Source organism: Crassostrea angulata, chromosome 1 (assembly GCF_025612915.1).
Source record: "Crassostrea angulata isolate pt1a10 chromosome 1, ASM2561291v2, whole genome shotgun sequence".
NCBI classification, from domain to species: domain Eukaryota; kingdom Metazoa; phylum Mollusca; class Bivalvia; order Ostreida; family Ostreidae; genus Magallana; species Magallana angulata.
The window spans coordinates 35,766,970-35,788,973 of record NC_069111.1 but is presented as its reverse complement, the minus strand read 5'-3'; the positions used below and the strand labels follow the sequence as shown (position 1 = coordinate 35,788,973).

General features: G+C 31.6%; 1 pseudogene; it reads left to right on the top strand.

The window, feature by feature from the left end:
• The window catches only part of LOC128192266 (adhesion G protein-coupled receptor B1-like), a 29,950-nt pseudogene extending 7,949 nt beyond the window's left edge, over nt 1-22,001 (top strand).
• Nucleotides 22,002-22,004: the final 3 nt, after the last annotated feature.

Below are 22,004 nucleotides of genomic sequence, written 5' to 3'. Positions count from 1 at the left end.
ACAACATCTTTAATTTAAATCAAATTTAAATGTCAATAACATTCAATGTTTTAATCACGGTCCCAAATGTGAGCATTATTTCATTCTGTTTATATTTTTAGTATTAGATTTTTAAAATTTTACAAATTCTATTCATATTTGAGCAATAAAATTTTGCTTGCGCATACAGATATCAATGACTGCATGCCTGATTTTTGTCAAAACAATGGAACTTGTAAAGACCTGGTCAACGACTTCAAATGTAATTGTGTGCTAGGATCCAATGGAACAAATTGTGAAAACGGTAAGCACTATTAATGCTTACTATTCTTGTCTCTGGAAATATAAAAAAAACTATTTGTCAGAAAACTTTTTTTTTCGCTTGAATGGTTAAATGCCTTGTATAATCGTCATTACAGATATCGATGAGTGTGAAGTTCAACCTTGTCGGAACAATGGAACATGTATAGATCTGATTAATGAATACCAGTGTCACTGTACGGATGGATTTAATGGAACGAACTGTAAAATTGGTTAGTTTGAGCATCTTTACGATTAGTTGGAAATTTACATGTAAGGGTTGGGATTACTGTTTTTCATAGCAAAATCCTCTGGGTCGTCACAGAACATCTTTTCATATTTGAAGTTCCGTTTCAGATATCTTGACGTAATTCATGGAGTAAAAGACGATTTTATTTTAAAATAAAATGGATAAAACAGTGAACATGCAATTTGAACAATGCTGATAATTGTTATTGATTATCTTTGTGTTAATAGGTGTATAGTTGACGAACAACCATCTTTTTCTTGATTTTGCTTTGAAATGCGAATAAATGAATTTCGTAATTCTGACATTCCCACCTAAATTCAAGCATATATTTTTTCTGGTGTGACGTAACCTAAAAAGCATATACCTTTTGTTATTTTTACTATTAGTTCCGATAAATAAATGTTAAAACATTTTTATTCCTACGGATATTAACGAGTGTGAATCTCTACCATGTCAGAACAATGGGATTTGTATAGATTTGATCAACGAATATAAATGTAGTTGTACGAACGGGTATAGCGGAATGAACTGTACAAATGATACATGTAAGTATAATATTATACTATACTCAAAATTTTTCAAATATTTCAAAATACTGAAAAAAGAAAATCGTTGTAACGGCAACCTAGTATTAACAAAAACTAAGGTTTTCTTTGTTGTAATATCTGTGAAAAATAGACTGGCAGTATGGGAGGCAATTCAAAGGCTGATTTTCCTTTTAAAACACAGAAGACTATTTTTACGACGACCAACTCTTTAATATCCTTTAGATCACAGCATAATTATAAACTATTTGTTTTGTTTTTTTAGATGTGCTACAAATACTCAACTTTGAAGGCAGTAACTTAGTACTACATGAAGGAAACTCTGTCTGGTTTAAATTTCAATTGAGAAGTAAAACTATGTACGAGATCAAGTGGTTTCACAATGGATACGTGATTAACAATCCACCAAATAGATACCAAATAACGTCACTTAAAGCAGAAAATAACACATCATTACATACTTTAGATATCAGAAATGTTTTACAGCGAGATATGGGTAATTACAAAAGGATACATTTAAATTTACTATCATCTAATTCCTTGGCAAATGTATGAAACAATTATTTATTGTTTATGTATGCTTGCTTTACCAACCACCATCAATATTTAACATATCTCCTCTTAAGAGAATAGAAATGGTCATTTATTGAAAGATGCAATGAATGACAATGAACAAAAGTCACGTGCACAATATTAAACATGTACATGATATGGGTAAAAAAAGAGTGCATCTACAATTTGTAATTTGTAATCACTTAACAAATAAATGTATATAACTTTAATTCATTTTTGCTTTAATAATTGTAGGAGCATGGGAATTTAGAGTGTCTAATAAAGTGACCTATGTATCAAGGGAAATGACACTTAAAGGTTGGAATTGTTAAAAAAAAAAACAATGACTTGCATTTAAAAAATATCATATTTATACAACAAGACAATGTTTTGCAACTATTGTGTCAGACTTTTGCTTTAGAATAGTAGTTACGGTACACTGCTCTTTGTGAACAAAATGACTTTACTAATTTTATGTGTTTTGTAAGATAATTTATAACAGGTGTATATCCTGTATATCCATAGCTTGAAGCAACATATTTGAACATGTAATAGCGCAGTTGATATAGAACAAAGATTTATTTTACTGTTTTTGTGCAGTTATTCCTAGATTGGTGCTTCATATGAACCCGACATACGACTTTTCAATACTGAGTGGTGACAAAATAAATCTTCAATGTACAGTCACAAATCCAGAGTCTTTGTTTGATGTCAACAACGGAAGTCTTGTTATCACAAAGGATGGGTCTGTGTTACCAGATGAAATAAAGTATAACATGTTTTAATATAACAATAGATAAACACCACGGCTAGCTAAAACGAAATCATTTGTAACAATTTGTGTCCATTTGCTAATAGTATTTGTTCATCTTTGTGTGTTATCTTAATAAGTCATTTTCAAACGTCGGTCGTTACAACTACGTACAATTTTCAGTTTTCGAAAAATATTTCAAAAAATAATTATGAGTAAATTACGTGCTTGAATTATAAGACAACTTTTAACTATATGTTAAAAAGCGAAAGTTACGCAATTACGTGTGAAAGTTACGCGTTTATTTGCAAAAATAAACCGTTATATCCCGAACATTTTGCGTTTACTTGCGGAAGTTTCGCGTTTAATCTATGTAAATGGTTATAGATTAAATAACGAGCTAATATACAGCACCGTGACATCCTTGTAAGACATGTGTGCATGTTGAATAATGTTAATTATGAAAATCGTATTTTAGCATGCTTAATAGTAGAAGGGGCCTTCAGTATATGCCATATATAAAGTGCGAATGTATGACGTAGAACAAATTGTGTCATAGCGATCATTCATTTAGTTTTAGCAAATTAGGTTTGTCGTTCTCAATTTACGTACTTGCCCTTATTTTATATATATATATATATATATAAAACAATATAAATTGTCAAATTTTCGGGACAACCAGTCCCTTCTTCAGGACCAAAAAATAAATTACATGAGTACAAAACAAAGAAAACAAAATCTAAAGCTACTATTAAACTACTTAAGAAACTATAAAAAAGAACAGCTACATTATAAACATTTGTTCACATTCTTAAAGAAGGTGTTGCTACTGTCGCCGATCGCTCTAAAGTAATCAATCGACTGCCAACTTCACGCCTGATTAAGTTAATTAGCTAATTAAAATTGGCCAATTCAAAAATGGCAATTTTTAAGCATTTATTGTTTGATTGAACCATCAGTTTGAAGCGGATTTTAAATTCACAGTTGGATGATATAATAGAAGATGAAATACAAAATACCGAGAAAGTTCAAAAGGCGGTCAACAACACCTTACAGATGATGAAGAACATTACATCATCTACCAATGAACTCAGTGCTAGGGATCTGAGCTCCTCTCTTGACATATTGGAGAAAATTGTTGACGTCACAGGGTCGACTATTGAGAAGGAGGTCATTAATATTCTTTTATGTCTACAAGATATTTTTGATATATAGTAAACATTTTTGTCAGTGTTAATGTAATAACTGTTTAGCATTAACTATACTTTAGGCAATGAGTTTAGAATCGTCATTGCCTTTTTCACGTTTTTTTATTTACCTCAGAGCAAGCAAGCAAGTTCAGTTCGCTTCTTAATTCATTTTTTGTTATTTACGTTCTGTACAAAGATTAAAAAAAACCAACATATAGTTTTTGTTGAACGTCTTGACTTTTATTTCATTGTATATTTGATAAATGTTCTATTTTGGTGCTTTAAAGTCTGCAATGCAATTGTTTATATATAATCTTAAAGTTATAAGCAATGCACTGTAATATACCATGTTAACCTTTTTAATTAACTGGTAAAGAGACAAGACTAAATTTTTGCTCATGATTTAGCCATTTAAAGGACATGCGTGTAGAAGGACTATAGAACAAATCTGCGCTTTACCAACTGTTACCTTGAACAATCCAGTATATGCGAAAAAAAATTCGATTCAGTGGTGTTTTCAGACATTCTTTCGATTTTCAATAAAGGTTTTTTTTTTTTTACATAAAATCTAAATACTTTAAATTAACAGCAGTTTTATGAAAATTTGTTTAAAACACGTTCAGTTTTTGTCACGTTTGAATCTCATAACTATTCATACAATTAACAAACAAAATCAATATGGACTGTGAATAATAATTTATTCAAAAACGTGCGTTAACAAAGAGCCATAATGTGTTGTTATGGTAGTTTATTGTGATGGCTTTTTATATATATTTTGTAAAATTATTGAATTTTATTTAAAAGGTGTTTTATGCTGTTATTGACAACGTTTTATCAGCTAACAACTCTAAATCGTGGACAACGGTCAGTGATAAGGTAAATGTAAATACAAATATTAAAAAACTTATTAAACATCATAAAGAGAGAGGTCTATTAAGACGAATTTTAGCTTGCAGAATGAGCAATTTGAAAAGTAACACATTTAACACACCCAACAATAAAATTCAGAAATGGAAAGTAAAGTAGGATTTCTAGTTTGAATTAAAAAAAAAGAGGACTTAGCTCTTTTTGCCAAGGTCTTAAAGAAGAGAGTGTGATCAATGTTTCAACCAATACTTTATTATTCTTTCTCTTGTAACAACTTTTTGAAAGGATGAAATGATCAAAACCAGTGAAGTTAACACCCATATTGTCTTCAATAGTATGTTATGCGTTCATTAACTGTCTCTACAATCATACATAATCGACTATAATTGTAGTATGTATGTAAACTGTCTTTATTTATAAACAAAATAGCATTTGAAGTCTTCAAATATTATATTATTTTATTTTATTTTGGTTTTTGTTTTTGTTTTAATTTTAGACCGGAAAAGACGCAAGCTCCATCCTAAAGAATATGGAACGGCTAAGCGAGGTTGTGATACAAAGCGACACTGTATCGACAACACAATTTAGTGGTTCAACTTTCGGTAATCTTGCGCGTATTAATTTGTTTAAAAAGTAATATATAGTTTTTGCAGTGAACTTTTTAAACTTAAATATTCATTTTTTCCCTCTAAAACTGACAATAAAACAAACCAAAATAGATGAAACTGAAATGTTTCCCAGAAATATCCACCAACAACGTTTCTGGAAATTCCGAACAAATTCCAACATTCCTTGAATTACCAAAACAAGACATGAAATCGGAAAAGGGTATGAATTAAAATTATTACCGAATTAAAATTATTCCTATTTACAATTACGCTGCGGTGATTTACAGTCAGTTTAATATCAGATCGATCCTCCATTTGCTCAATTTTTTAATTGTTGCTATGTATCAACCTCTAATGATAAAACGCCCTCTAATGATACAAATATCATTAAACATTGCAATTGCAACCCTTAAAGCTATAAATTTTTGTATTAATAGTTGACAACATCAACCGCTCATGATAAATAGCCGCTTAATGATACAATTTTATCATTAAGCGTCGCAAATGCACAGCAGACCTAACGCTTAATGAAACAAGCCAAAAGCTACATGGTCAACCCCTAATGATATAAACATTTATATCATTAAGCGTTGCATTTGCACTCTTAATGATTTATAACATACCAAAATGTAGAACTCTAGCCAATTTTTTAAGTCTAGGAAAGAAAGACAAAGATTGATGCCAGGAAAATTAGACTTGCACAGCTATTACAGAGAGAAAAATGAACAGTTTGTTTTTCAATATTCGCCTTAAACTTCAAAAGTTGTTTTAATCTGATAAAAATACACACAAACTTTCTTGAATATGTGTGTATATAAAGAACCAAGTAATACACTTATATCTTGTTTCAAGCAAATAATCATGACTTCAAAATTTCGGCATATTTTCTAGATTAAGACGAAAGTGATGAAAACGGGGCATTTTCTGGTAGTTGTTTGAAGAGGAAAATGTGTCTTCAGCCATCGCTAATAATGAAATTAATATGTTCTAATGAAATATCACATAATAAAAATGTGAGGTTCATCGACAACTGCAGAGACAGTTTTCTATTGTCAAAAAAACACCGATGAATTAAGTAGTATTTTCTGCTCAGTTTTATGAAAATTACGGGAAAACGTACTGTCTATGACTCACACTTATAAAGGTTTAATTCGGAAACTCTGTATAGATTCTTAGTTTATGAGTATTTTCGTGCAAATTAATGTTACATTTGAATTACGTGTGAAATTTTTAAGAATCGCTTTTAACAGAGGAAAATATAACTTAAACTGTACCTAGATATTTACGAATACTTTAAACCCTTGGTTTTTTGTTAACATTTTTACAGTTATCTGTGTTTATTTTCATTAAAATATATAATTTTATTTGTAGATGTAATTGTATAATACAAAATTGTATTTTCCAAAAGTCGTAATATTATGTTCGCCGTTACTTTTTTAAAGAGATTATATAATAACCTAGCTAAAATTGAAAAATAAAATGGCACAACATCCGCTAACGCGTAACACTATATTCGCCATTAAAAAATGTTATTTTTTAATAGTCGTAACATTATGTCCGCCACTTTGAAATTTTGGAGAAATCGTATTATGACTACGCAAAACATTGTGAACATTGCATAATGTCTGCCTACTTGATTGTATATCGAAACATAATTTCCGCAAATAAAAAAGGTTCCCTAGTTTCTAAAATTACATCATAACATTACGTTCGCCGCATTTGAATTTTAAAGAAATCGTATTATGCCTACGCTAAACATTGTGAAAAAAACTTGACAAAAGTCCGCCAACATGAATGTACGTTTAAATAAATACTATTTATAGTTATAAAGATTAATGTATGACAAAATCTGTATCACGTCGTACATGTACATGGACCTGAGGGCTGATATTGGTGTCTTAAATATTATGAAATGTATTTTTGTTTTCATTACGAATTTCAGATTGTTGTAACTTGATGGGTGTGCCATTTTGGACCGTTGTTAGACATGTTCTGATTGCTTTAATGAGGTAGCTTATCGAAAAATGTAAAAGGCCCTTAAAAGGGCCGTTTATTGTCTACTCAAAGGAGCGACTCTTTAATGTCTGTTTATGGAAAGCATGAATATGACAGACCCAGCATCGTTGAAATGGATTTCGTCTGGTAGATCGTGTCTGGGAAACCTGACTCTATTCTGATGAAGGTTCTGACAAGGATTTTCTTCATCTTATTGTTGACGGTTCTCCTCTTTGCGTCAAATTTCTCTTGATGTAGAGAAGAACGAAATTTTCCCTTGCAGACTATCTGCGTGTAGAAAATATCGGATTGTCGGGGGGTGAAATATCTTATTCTGTGGAAGAGGCTTGTCAGACAGTGAATGAGAGTAGACGGCTCTGCTCCACTGGAAAGGTCGTTAACCCCCAAACAAACGACAACGATGTCCGGGCTGTATCGCACTATTTTGGAGATTAGGTTTGAGCAGGGTTGGGAGGCTGTCATACCACTCCGAACCACTCTACTTCAAATGGCATGGCAAAGTCTGCAAAGTAAGAAGCTCGCTTCACGTATAAGTATCCGAAGATGGCGACTCTCATCGTTAATATAAAAAATAAGATGCATGTTTCATAGTTATAGCAAACGTGGGACAATGCAGGCGATTGAATGATTATCACCTCACATTTATCTCCTCTTAATTAAACAGTAATGACAATAGCACCTTCTATTATAAGCGATTATATTTACGAAAATTTTAAAGAATTAAAAAAAAAACGTAATTTACGAAAATTCTTCCTACGACTTGACTTTTTTCAAACATCAAGACAAAAATAGGGTTAAACAAAATGGCGGCACCATGTGCGAGGCAAATGCCGCAGATCATGATCCAAACAATAACCTTACCCAGGAAATATTTCCATATCCAAATCCAAACGTTAACTCCAAGGTGTGGAAGTATTTCGGATTTTTTAAAGAAAAACGAGGGACCAGCTTCAAAAGCCAACTTGGATATGACCTACGCAGTTTGCCGATTATGTTTTAAAAAATATGCCAATAAAGGTGACTATGAAATTTTTGTCCTACTATGTTAAATCTGTAATTATTTCTATCGTTGCTGGTAAATAAACAATCGTATTTTAAACTGTTTAGTATTCATTTGGTACTTACGACAGTATTATTTTCATCTTAGGAAACACAACGGACTTTAAAAATCACATTGAGTCTGAACACCCTAGAGAATCATCGCCAATCCAAAGAACCATAAGCAATTATATAGGTTCCACACCGAAGGGAAAAATTTCTCCCGAGAGGCAAAAAAATATTGATGATGCTCTAGCAAAGCTGGTTGCTGGGAAAATGTTGCCAGTTAGTATTGTGGACAATAATTATTTCACATCGTTTGTGGGACTTCTGGATCCAAGGTAATTTTTGTAACCTACCAGTTACCTCATTTAATAGAAAATTTATTAAAAAATATTCATTTGAAAAATTACAATAACTAATATTTTAGTTCAAAACACTCAAATCAAAACATATAAAATTCAAAATAAAATTAACATTTTTTCAAATTGTTAGATACAAACTACCAAGTAGAAAAACTATCTTTAGCCGTTTGCAGAAGAAAAAAGATGAAATGGTTGTGTAGCTAAAATAGAATCTAAAGAACTCTCCTAATGTTGCCATCACACACGATGGATGGACCAGCCTCAACACAGAATCATATTTTACCACCACTGTTCATTTCATAGACCATGATTGGGTCCTAAAAATGCAGTTCTTGGTACTATAAAGATAGAAATGTTCACACATCAGAAAACATTGCTTTGGAGTTGAAAAAGGTTCATGCAGACTGGTCCATCACTTAATTAATTGCTACAACGGACAATGCTAGAAATATGAAATCCTAGGAATGCAACGCTTTGGCTGTTATGGACACAGAATCAACCTTATAGTAAAAAATGTCCTTGCTTTTCCAGAGGTTGGTAGAATTTTGGGCAAGGCTCGCAAGATTGGTACATTCTTTCATCAGTCAAACAGTGTTTCTGAAATGTTAAAAGCAAAGCAAAGATTACTCTTAGATGAAAAGCTTGTAGGTCACAAGTTAGTGATTGATGTTGTCACAAGGTGGAACTCGACACTCTACATGTTGCGCAGACTTCTTGAGCAATATCCATGTCTAATGGCTCTTGCAAATGAACCAAGTCTGTCGAAGTCAGCGTCAACAACCATCAACAATTGTGTTTTTACCTTTGATGAACATGCAGTTGTAGAAAGTCTAGTTCACATTCTGGACCCGTTTGAAAAGGAAACTACTATAGTATGTTCTGAAACCACACCAACAATTCAGAAAGTCCTACCAATGGTAACAAAACTATATCGTGCAGTTGAAATTGAAGAGGACGCCATTCCTACTATCAGGAAAGTAAAGGAGAAGATTTCCTTTGAGATGAAGAACAGAACAAAACCAGAATCGGTCTCATTGCTATGTTCTGCACTGAATTCTTTTGCCAAGGACCTAACATTTTTGAGTCAAGAAGACAGAGACATGGCACTCAAGTTGCTTCGTGACATTTTGATACCCTTGAATGTTACCTTATATGTTAAAAAAAAGAAACGGATACTAGTAAACCAGATGAGAAAACCGTCCCCATACCACAAGAGGAAAATTAACCTAGACTTCCCTCCCTCCCCACACTGGTAGTTGAAGATTCAGTTGAGGAAATTGATTATAGTCCACCTTCAAAGATACAGAAAAAGTCTGTTGATACAGGTGATTGGCTGGCTGATATTATTTGCACAGGAGAAACCAAAATGAACAACTCAGCAGCAGCAGAAATGGAACTGAATAGATTTGGATGTAAACTTATAGAGGCCGACTTCAACCTTACGCTACTAGAATGGTGAAAAAAAAATGAAAGTTATTTCCCTCGTTTATCACAGGTTGCCAATTTTTTTTTAGCAGTACCAGCAGCCTCAGTTCCCTCTGAGAGAATTTTTAGTATAGCAGGGGAAATAGTTAATAAAAAAGAGGAAGCAGACTACATTGTGCAAAGGTTGACTTGCTCATTTTCTTGGAAAAAAACCCTCAAAACATCATAAAATTAAATCACTAATGATTTACATGTAACAAATTAAAGTTAGCACTTCAAAGCAGCAAAGCAATGATAGTCACATGATCAGTGTCCTCTATCTTCTTACATTTGGTAGAAATCATCGTAATAGATATGAATATATTAATTGTTTAAATTTAAGAACAATTTATTTCCAAAAGTAAAATTACTGCAAAACTTATACAAAAGGAGACCAACATTCAAATTCAATGAAATTTTGTTTAAAGCATTCTTATTTGTAAATCAAAATAGCAAATATTGATTTAAAAAATCCTCTAGGAAAGTATTCAAAGTTAAAAGTGTTCTGTGCTGAAAAAGAATAAGATACATAGCTTTTCTATTAAGCAGTGTATATATGTGTTTTGGCCAGTGCTTTATGAAATTAGGTGAGCAATGTGGTCCACGCCTCTCTCGTTGTTAGTTTTTAATCAATGTCAGGGGGTTTGATGCCATTTCAGAATGAATGTGTGCATTATAAAGATATAGTCTGCTATATGTTAATCTCAAAAATCTATTTTTTATGCGTGTTTTTTTTTTTATTAAATCATTGACCAACTAATACACAAATTTTTCCTGCACATAATTGATTTTTAAAGACATTTTATACAAAAAACCAAAATCCTTTTCAACAACTTTGAACAGTTTTTAAACCCATAATATCACGAAAGAAGAAGTTTAGGTCATATCACTCACCTGAGCAACAAATATGTAAAATTTTGATACCCCGGTGTGGCCCTATCCTGCTTCTGGGGGCTGGGGGGTGTCATGATTTGAATAAACTAGAATCAAAACTACATAAATCTGTTTCCAAATAAGTTTTATCTGGTTCTTGGTTAAAAGATTTTTAAAGATTTTCACTATAATATTCTACCATTTAACACTTCGACCCCACCTCACATTTGTGGCCCCACCCTATCCTGGGGGCCATGAAATGACCAAATGGTTAATAAAAAATGAATATAAATTTCCATTATATCCTATTTATCTCCCTTAAAATAGGGTGTGGTCCTTCTTTTGTACACACTTGAATTTTCTTGGCCCAAGAGTGCTTTGTGCCAAGTTGTTTGAAATTAACCTAGTGATTCTGTAGGAGGAGAGGAAAATAAGAAAAGTATACGACTAAAGCAGAGACCGGACAACTTGTTATCAGAATAACTAACTTGAGATTTCGGCTTAAGCGAGCTAAATTTTGTAACCTTAGATATTTGTTTCCTTTGCTTTATATGTTATATAAGCTTATTGGTATAACGTATCAGTATTTTGTATAAGGTCAAATTCCATTCACTAAGTTTGGTAGTCTATAAATGGGAAAAAAAGTGCAAACGTTATTTTTCACGGTCGATTACTTAGGGGAAAATGATTACAAAACAAATTGTTTCTTAATATATTCTTTAATCGTTTTGTTTTAGATACAATCGTAGATTATGAAATAATACTAATAAATACCTATCATTTGGATTCAAGAAAGATTTTCCTTGAAGACTTTGCTTCTTATTTTTTTTTTTTGCAATATCTATGAACGGTTTATAGAGAGCATATATGACAGTAACGTAATACACTATACTATTAGGAAATGTTTAAAGGTGAATATCATTAGCTAATATCGGCAAGCTACAATATTTAACAAAATGTTTAAAGGTGAATTTTACAGCCAGTACTACATGCTTAAATATTATTAAATAATGTTTAACGGTATATGTCGATGTCGATAGCCATTAACTGCAAGCTACACACATGGTTACGATTTTGGTTAAAAATCATTTTTCCGAATTTAATGTTTACAGTTTTTCAGTAAGGAAATTTAGATAGTCAACCAAAAATTGAGTTTTAGTCGCCAATTTATAAGCGAGATACAGAGCTCACAATTCACAGAGTCACAAGACTTAAATTGAATGTAATAATCGCTAGGAACTATTTATTTCTGCCTAAAACGAGTTATAAGAGAGAAAAATCAGCTTGAAAAATAACTTTTACCGGTATATTGAATGTAAACTAAAGCATGGCATTCGCCTTATTTACATGACAAAGCATTGTGAGCTCTGTATTTTGCTTATAACTCTACGACTGACACTTAAATTTAATTGATCACTAGAAATATTTTCTAAAGTATCAATAACAAATGTTTAAAATGTTTGACGATGAATGTCAGCAGACTGTACTTGCATGCTATAATATTATTAGATAAATGTTCTATGATGACAGTGCTTTCAGGTTGCAATATGATTAAAAGTGTATACGAAATGAATATCTAGCTAAGACTTAAATTTATTTTTTCTAGATAAGTATTTTAGCCATGAATTGACCATGTCGAATACCAACTGACTTTGTAAGACTTATTCTTTAACCATTTTTTAAGTAATTCTGTTTATATAATTTTTTCAAAGGGCTTGGTGACAATATTTTTTTTTCTGAATATGACACTTATTTCTACTGTAATTTTTTAAATCAAAGCAAATACATGTATGTTATTCTGTAACATAGATCGCTATTTGGTAACTTGCCCTAGCATTTTTCTTTTTATTAAGATGTTTAAAACACACAGATTTGGTTTAAATGTATCAATGGTGCTATCATTTAACAGGTATAAAATAATCACATCTCTTAGCATTCTCATAGGGACATAAAAATGCTATTTTGAAAAGTATGGTGTTAACCTATACATACTTAGATATGTTCTACCTTTATGCATATGAATGACATACTGGTGCCATTGTAGTTGTTTTTTAAGGAAAATTCTCTTTACTAAAGGTTTTGGCAACAGTCCAAGGACGCATACACACGTGCATGCACGTATGTGCAGTAACATCGTAATGTATTATTAAGAAGTTAGGGAGGAGTTCTTTGATATAAATTCGATTTTGATTGAGTTTTATAGATGCATATAACGTTTACTTATATTGTATTATAACCATTAAAGACATTCACAACAAGTCGTACGTTCATTGCAGACCAGTGCTCTACATTTAGATATATTGTTATATCATTAAGAGTGCAAATGCAACGCTTAAAGACATAAATCATTATCATTAGGGGTTGACCATGTAGCTTTTGGCTTGTTTCATTAAGCGTTAGATCTGCTGTGCATTTGCGACGCTTAGTGATAAAATTGTATCATTAAGCGGCTATTTATCATGAGCGGTTGATGCTGTCAACTGTTAATGCAAGAATTTATAGCATAAGGGGTTACAATTGCAACGCTTATTGATACTTGTATCATTAGATGGCGTTTTATCATTAGAGGTTGATACATTGCTACACTAGGGTCTACAGAAACCCAACTTGAGGTCACCTTTTAATAAAATTTGTTTTGACCAATCAAATCATCGGTTCCATTTTATAGTTACTTGTTTCAGAAGTTATTCGAATACATTCTTTTGATTCCCGTAGGGCGTCTATTTTCAGCAAATGCACCGTCTCTAGATCGCTGACATTTTATTCTTAAACAAAGGTCATCAGAAAGTGATTTTAAGTGGGATTTCTTCAGATCCTCTTGTAGTGAAAAAAGAAGAAACTGATTTTAATCACATTGCGGTGATTAAATTCTGTTTGTTACAAGGAATATACGATTGACTATTAAAAAACATGAAATCCCAATCACATGCAGTTTATTCAAAAGTGTTGTATTATAACAGTTTATCCTAAAGTTATTTCTTATCTATGAAATTTGGGAGTTCTAAGCGATTATCTAATATTTGCATTGTCACTTTAAATATGTGTATTCGTTTCTGACTACATGTATATGTTTTCTAAATGAACCTGTTTTGTACAGCAATCAACTATGTAGCTGTGATATATAAAACGATGTCAGATATTTCACCATCTAAATCAGTAAGGTAAGTTCAGATTTCTTAATGATTAGTTGTCAAGTGTTTTATATCACTTCATTAAATTGCTCTAACTTCTATTTCTTTTATCAATGTTAGTAATTATTTTTGAGTTGTTATACTAGTGTCCTACATAGGAAAATGTGACATTACAGATGAATGTTTTGTGCATATAATAAGTTACAAAGCTATGATTTATATCGATCTAACCAAAATATAACAGGGATCCAATGGAAGGAAAATCAGAACAGACATCGAAGAAAAAAGAATTTGTAAATTCTCCAATACTGTCCCTTACAACACAAAATGATTTAGGAGTATTGATACCGCCTCTAAATCTAACGTTTGGACACATAAAAAACGTAAGATATCAAAACTATTTCGAATATTGCACCAAATAGAATAAGAAATTCATTTTAATACAATTTATAATTTGTTTTCATACTGAATATGTCAACAATGTATAATTGGTTACCTGTTATACATGAAAAGAACGAATCTACTGAAATGCATGCAGTTTGTGTTTCTTTGGATTTTCCCCTAAGGTAGAGTTTTTTTTTAAACTTTTGTAATAACACTTGCATGTCTATCACTATCCAGTTACTTTTATAATTATATTTTTTTTTCAATATATATTTTGATACAAAATGCAACCTATCACTTAATCATTACTAAAATATGATGTCGTGCTGTTTTACATGTATGTAGCAAATGGACAGAAAGAGGGTGTAAAGTGAGCCATAGTGATCACAAAAGAACAGTTTGTCAGTGCAACCATCTTACCAACTTTGCCATTCTGATGAGACCATATTCTCCTGTAAGTTAATGCTTTTGAATATTTGGATCAAAAAGAAATTTAAGATGGCGTTGGAGATAAGATTTTCAAATTAAATAATATGTAAATAAATTGCAATACAAGTGTCACATTAAAATTCATCATTGTATATATTTAGTTTCGTATTTTAACTCAACCACATATCCCGTGGTGAGCCCCTTAGTATTTTAGTCTTTACGTATTTGTAAATACCCATATTGAACCTCAGTTCACCGGGCCTTAAACCCGCCAGTCCGTGCAGTATCAGTTTGGACGCGGCAGTCCAGAGGGAAGGACGTTCTTATACTTCTCTAGTGCATACCATCCAGTCACTATGTATTTTGTTAATTGAAATAGCTGTGTGCTAACTCTGAAGTGAACCTGGTACTGGCTTTTTCTGAGGTGAGGTTTATTAATTGTCAATTTTATCGTCATTTCGTTCATTACTGTTCTAAAACACCCAGTCATGGTATTTCAATCGTTTTTATGCTTATTTGTTACGTTTGAATTTAAATGTCTATGTTTAGATACACGTGTTTGAATCTATTATAAGTATGGCGGACTATTCTGGTCATACTCCTTTTGTAGTCATGAGTAGTATTATGCACCGCTGCATTTAAGTAATTGAGTTAGTATTTTGTGAGTGGAAAAGCTAACATGCTTTATAGTAAGTCTTCTTGAAGACTGTATATCAGTATTTTGTGTGTAATAAGCGTCTATGCTAAGTGTGTCATTCATGACTGTATAGCCTGTAAGTAAGGTATGGTGCGTATTGGTGTAAAAGCCACAGTTGCTTTTGTTATGTACTTAATGTGTTTGTGTACTATGTTGAAGCAGGTTCCTTGTTCCATCTATTGTGTAAACCACTTTCATCGATGGTGGCCGAATATTGGTGACGTCTTGTGTGGCCAGTAGAGAACATTGTCCCTTGGAGGACCTCACCAGTCCATTCTTGTCAAGACCAAGTGGCAATAGACAACAGTGGAGGACCTTACTAGTTCCCATACTAGGACATACTAGGACAATTACTTTCAATGTGTATCAATTCAAACTAAATTAAATATGTAAAAACAATGTAAAAATATTGTCTTAGTCTTTGTCTTACAGTAAATATAAATTTTAGTTAATTCCGCTCGAAAATCTGTGACAACAAGATTTCTTATATTTAGGCGACAGAAGACGAACAATCGTTAAAAACAATGTCCCTGGTTGGTGTTATTCTCTCCGTATCATTTACAGCTCTTACTTGTGTTATCTACATCTTGACTTGGAGGTACTTATAAAGTATAAAGTATACTAGTAGTTTATTATAATTCGTTTGAATATACGAACCTAAATAACATGATAGAGAAAAAAGCCTAAGAACTATAAGAAACAGAAAATAATAGAAATTTCAGATATATTAAAAGTGACCAGAACATTATCATGATAAATCTCTGTGGATCGTTGATTCTAGTCTGTCCTACGTGATTTTTATATCTGCTGTGGAACAGACAGGAAATGAGGTAAACTTTAAAGCATCCACAGCCAGTTCAGTTATATGAAGGTTAGCTCGAGAAAACATTATACTACAACTTACATAATGCATAATATAAAACACAAATGTCATGTTTCATCTCAAAAAATGTGTTCAGAAATGTAAAAGCGTATAAATGTTGAAAGAAAAAAAGTTATTTGAATTTCTAATATTTTAGGGTGCCTGCATCGCAACTACGGTCATTATTCATTATTTTTTTCTGGTCAGCTGCTTCAGTATGCTAGGAATGGGAGTTTATTACTTCATGAGTATTATAGTCACGTACTACGCCATGTACGTGGCAAACAACTTCAAGTCTATATCAAGAGTCCACTGGTTTCTGTTAGCCATATGGGGTAAGTGATTGAACACTCCTTGTTTTATATGAACCACAACCGGGCTTAATTGTATAAAAGTGAATGGACAGTATTTATCACCTGTTTATCTCAATATACGGTGGATAACACTCATGGGATAAATTTTTGATATTACACTGCCTGTTCTTACGCCACATGACATCATAGTTAAACATGACATAGCTTAAGGGGGATGATTGACGTAGAATGAAAAAGAAACGGCATTGTTTGGTGAAAAGTGTAAAGGTACGTTTTTGTTTTGATTTTATCCAACTCGTAGTGTGTTTTCTATCCCTTCACCAAGGCTTGGGGATAAAAAAACACAAGTATTTGGATAAAAATCATATATCATCGCAAATCATGGGAGATCGTATATTATTCTCTGTTAATTTCTGTAAGGACAAAACAAAAGTTACAGTGTTACAGTGAGTACGCATACTCAACCTTGATTGTTAATTTACGACGTAGGGTACATTTTATAATCTTATTGTTGAGGGATACTTATACAAACTTTTTGTGCACTTTCAAATAGCCTCCCTTTTTTTTTTTTTACAGATTTGCTTGTTCATATAAACGATTGGTTAAGGCGCTTCAGTTGGTATCCAACCATTGAATTTCTTTTTTAATTTATGATGCATTACATCCCTTTACAATCTGCTAAATATCAAGCATGTAAACGTTTTATATTTGGCGTGTACGGTATTTGGCGGTATTAAGCTTTTTAAGCAGTTGGCGTGGATATGAATTAGCCTTTTCTGAATTTGACTAGTATTCTTAAACATATATTAAGTGTTAGGAAGCATACGGAATCTGAGTTGCATGTAATTCTGTGAAATCTCAAATCTTAGTTATTATGTACATATTCAAATATCTAAGCAACGATACGTAGATCAAAAACAAATAACAAAAATACTGAAGACAATTTATTTCAGAAATAAGTTTGTATTACGTAGATTGATAAATTGATGACGTCATGACCAAAAGTTGAATGTCGTGTGAATTCGATCGAAAAGCATTGTAAACATATTCAAAATATAACTAATCTAAGAACTCTAATAAAGTATTGTGGTGTGATTTATTGAGAATTGAACATAAGAATACTGGGAGAGATGTTAGATTTAACAATCATTCGCTAAAAGGTATGTAAATTTACTTTTATTTCTCGGCCAGGCTTTCCGCTGTCGTTGTTTATGATATAAAAATCCGACTAGAACAACACTACCCCGTATGTATTGAACTTTATACGTTTCGTTAGTTTGATTAATGCTTTAATTGAAAAGTGCTGCTAGAATCCAATGTTGTGTGTTGTTTTGATGCAACATACCGTTTTCCGTGCAAACTTTATAGAAGTTAGGAAGGATTTACGAGAGCCGGATGAATAACTATTTAATTCAAAGGACATAGAATTCTAGCAGCAGTTTTGATTAAACTGAGATGTTTTGCCTACACTTCGTAAGTTTTTTTTATTTTAGAAACCGCGGTGTATTGTTGTTCTATCTCAATTTATCTTAAGGAATATACATAAGCTATTTATATAGTGGTTACGTGATAATGCACCAATGTGGCAGTAATGTACTACCTGATTTTATTGCACTGACATCTATTTTAAATGATAATACTAAGTTTTTTATCTAATTCAAAATAGTTATTTGATTTCACGATTTTGATAAAACAGTCAAAATAAGACGCTAAATTGCCCATATGCTTCCTTAACACCCCTGCGGATGTACTTGATTTAGCGGAAGCCGCATTCCGCCGAAAGCGCTAAATAGAATACACAGGCAACTGTAGTACGTTTACAGTATGTTATCGTTCATAGATGTTTCTTTGTGATGCAAAATTGAATTTATTTCGAAAACTTACTAAACGTATCTGTGATTATAAAAACTGATCAAATCTTTCGTATTTTTAACGTAGCCGAGTATATTCGAGCGGGTATTACTTTTAAAATTTAATCATTTTAATGCAGTTGTAAATGCAAAAATATAACTTTCTTTTGTTGTGTTTATATACAAAATTAACCTTCTTCTTGTGTTCATAAGTTTAGAAATTGTGATTTTATGAACAAGCTCGATTAGAATACTTAAATAGGACATACAACAGGATCGTTTTCGATATTGTGAACCTTCAGAAAGCCTACATAAGGCATGGCACGCTCAACTGATTTTTCGAGAAACCAACATATATAACGTATTGACAGGCCGCAATAAGAAACATATAAAAAGTAAAAATAGTGTTATTCATTTAATCATTGATTTTTATTGCCCATTATATATGACAAATTAAGAGAGACATGAGATTGAAAAAAATCAACTTTAAATTTGATATTATTCATAAACAAGACGATCGAGGAGGTTTTTTTTTCAAAGTTTATCATCTGGTTTTATTTTATAAATTATTTATAGATTTGAAATCAAAATGTATCCTTAGGACAGATTTATATAAAAATTAAGAATATAAGAAATGTGATTATTTGATCTATATTTAACTTTCCAGACGACCACCTGGGAAATCGGGATGTAGAATAAACTTTTTTATGTAAAAAATATCTATATCAAAGTAAAACTACATACAAGAAATTCTATAAAAATTTACAGGGTAGAAATAATCAGATTCGGTCTCGTTAATGTGATTTAAATCTGGTATATACGAAAGCCAAGAAAATTTCAAACTCAAATATCGAAGTGATAGAATATAGAAGGCAATATTCTTAGGAAACCTAACAGTTCTAAATGTAAATTATCAGGGTATATTCCCCACAATTGTGTAAAAATATAGCATAATCACGCATATTTGCAAACATCAAATCTCGTACTTTAAATATTGTATATCAAATGAGCCCTCTGTGCTCTTGTTGATATAACACTATCAAAATGTCATGAATATAAATCAAGGTATTCGTCATACACATGTCTGGTATGTTTATGCTGATATTGCTGTCCAATTTTTAAAAAGATAAATGTTTTGTTTTACATTCTTAGTTTGTATTGAAATGTTATTTCCACCTGGATGTTTTCAACTTTTAAAGGCATTTTGAATTAAAAAGCATCAATTATTAACAAAATTTGTAATACATGTATAGGTCAATTTGTTTTTGTCGTTGACTCACTGCATCAACGTGTATTACTGTTCTAAAACTACTCATGTTTATGTAATGGATAAACTATTCAACACTATCTCGTTATTTATCTTACTTAAAAAGTTCCCCCATTGAACCTCCCAGAAGCATTGACCCATTCATATATCAAACTGTGCTGTAATACAAAAGCATCAAGCTCATTTGAGATTCTAATAGTACCATCCACAATAGCCTAACCAAACACACCTTTAATTCATGGACGAGTGAACAGGTGCGCATGTCATAGTAAACCATTACGCTGTACTGAGCAGACTTAAATGTAGATGATGAATTTTTTAACGCAAAGTACATTCAATGTATATGGATCTAGAGGTCTACACTACCGGGAAAGACACGAATACCGTTTGAATGATATTTTAGACTTGCAAGGAGAAAGGACAAATCAGAAATTTGACGAAAATTAACAGACGATGATTTGTTAAAAAATTTATAGGAGCCTTATGAAGTAAAAGTGCGACAATATTCCCTAAATTGTTAAAACTAAGGAAAAGGAGTGATATGGTTCAAGGTTCAAAGAGGAAGTCTAAAAGTGTTTATGGAAGTTATTTATATGTGATCCCAAATCTATCAAAATTAAGAAAAGGAGACATTTCTGCTGAAATTTTATTTGTGGCTTATCGGATATACATTTACGGTTGACAAGATTCTATAAATTTGGATTTATATTGGAAACGCATGTTTTAACATTTTGTCATTTTTATTTGTTTTATGCAGTGTTGGATATTTGAATATCCAACTGACGGGCGGTTGGATATTAAAAATATCCAACTGCCCATCAGTTGGATATTTATATATCCAACCACTGTTGATTGAATAGTAAAAATAAACGATTGACAAATACAATGGGTGACGTCATAGAAGTTTTTTAATACTGTTTAAATTATTGCTTGATTTTGAATAACCATCAGTATATATGTGTTCCGTAATTTCAATACATGATTTTAGTTCGTAATAGTTCTCTAGTTCTCTTCTACAAGCACGGTTAAGCAAAGTAATGTCCATTTATTTTTAAAAAAAAAAGTATATATCAAGTTTTATATGCACTGATTCTAGGTATTCCAGTTATAATTACAACAACAACTCTTGGAGCGTTCTGGGGAAAAGATTATCACCTTAAATATTAGTATGTATTTATATTACGAAATTTTTAAATACTTTTTTTTCAGAAATTGATATACGCGCCCGCTATTTTGATTCTATCAGATATATACGCATTAGTTTGTCTGTATAGTTGTTGGTTGTCCATGGAAAGCGGTTCACTCTACATGTTTATCATTCCAGTCTGTATAATTAGTGTTGTAAGTACTACGTATGTTAATATTGATTATATCGGAAAAATAAAGTTAAATGATACATGATAATGTTGTTACTCGTTACTTGGTTATTTTAAAGCAATGTTTAAACCTTAGTTACCCTAATCATAATTAAGTTCAAAGTACAAATCAATGACTATTAAACTAATTTGCAACAAAAATCTTCTAAGTTATTTTGAAATAATAGAAACAAATCATGTACATGTGCTTGAAACAGAAACAATATGTAAAATTGGCAATGAGATTAAGGAAAGTCTAAAATATTTTTACAAATGTAAAATATGTATGGAGAATATATTTATGGTACATTTGTCACGTAAAAATGGCTACACGATGTACTTCATCTTATTTCAGTCAAACATACTGATAATCATTTCACTGGTAAGGGTACTGTGTGCCTCCAGTGCAATGACAAAATCCTCGCTGCAGAAAAAGGCGACGTACGTAATTCTATCTTTAGCTTGTGTGTACCTTCACTTACGGTTTTATACCTCTTATCCATTTATTTTTAAATCACCTGCATTAACAAACTATTTATTAAGTATTTTAAGAGAAATATAACCATTTAATCTGAAATTTTAAAAAAAGAATCACTTGAACATAAACAGTTAATGGATTAGAATTAAGAAAAAATTCATTATAATAAATAGTGATTAGTTTATTTTTTTTTTAATTTAAAGAATATTGTGTATGCACAAACAGGTCCGGATTACGGTCCCTTGGAACCCTTCTACCAGTGTTAGGAGTAACCTGGTTATTCGGAATTCTGGCCGTTAATGAAAAAGCAGATGTGTTTCAATATATTTTTGTTATTGCAAATTCCTTACAGGCAAGATTTTCTTTACAATGTGTTTTTAATTGCTTTTGAAATTGAACATTTATGAGTCTTCATTATTTGAGGTTTTTTTCTGATATT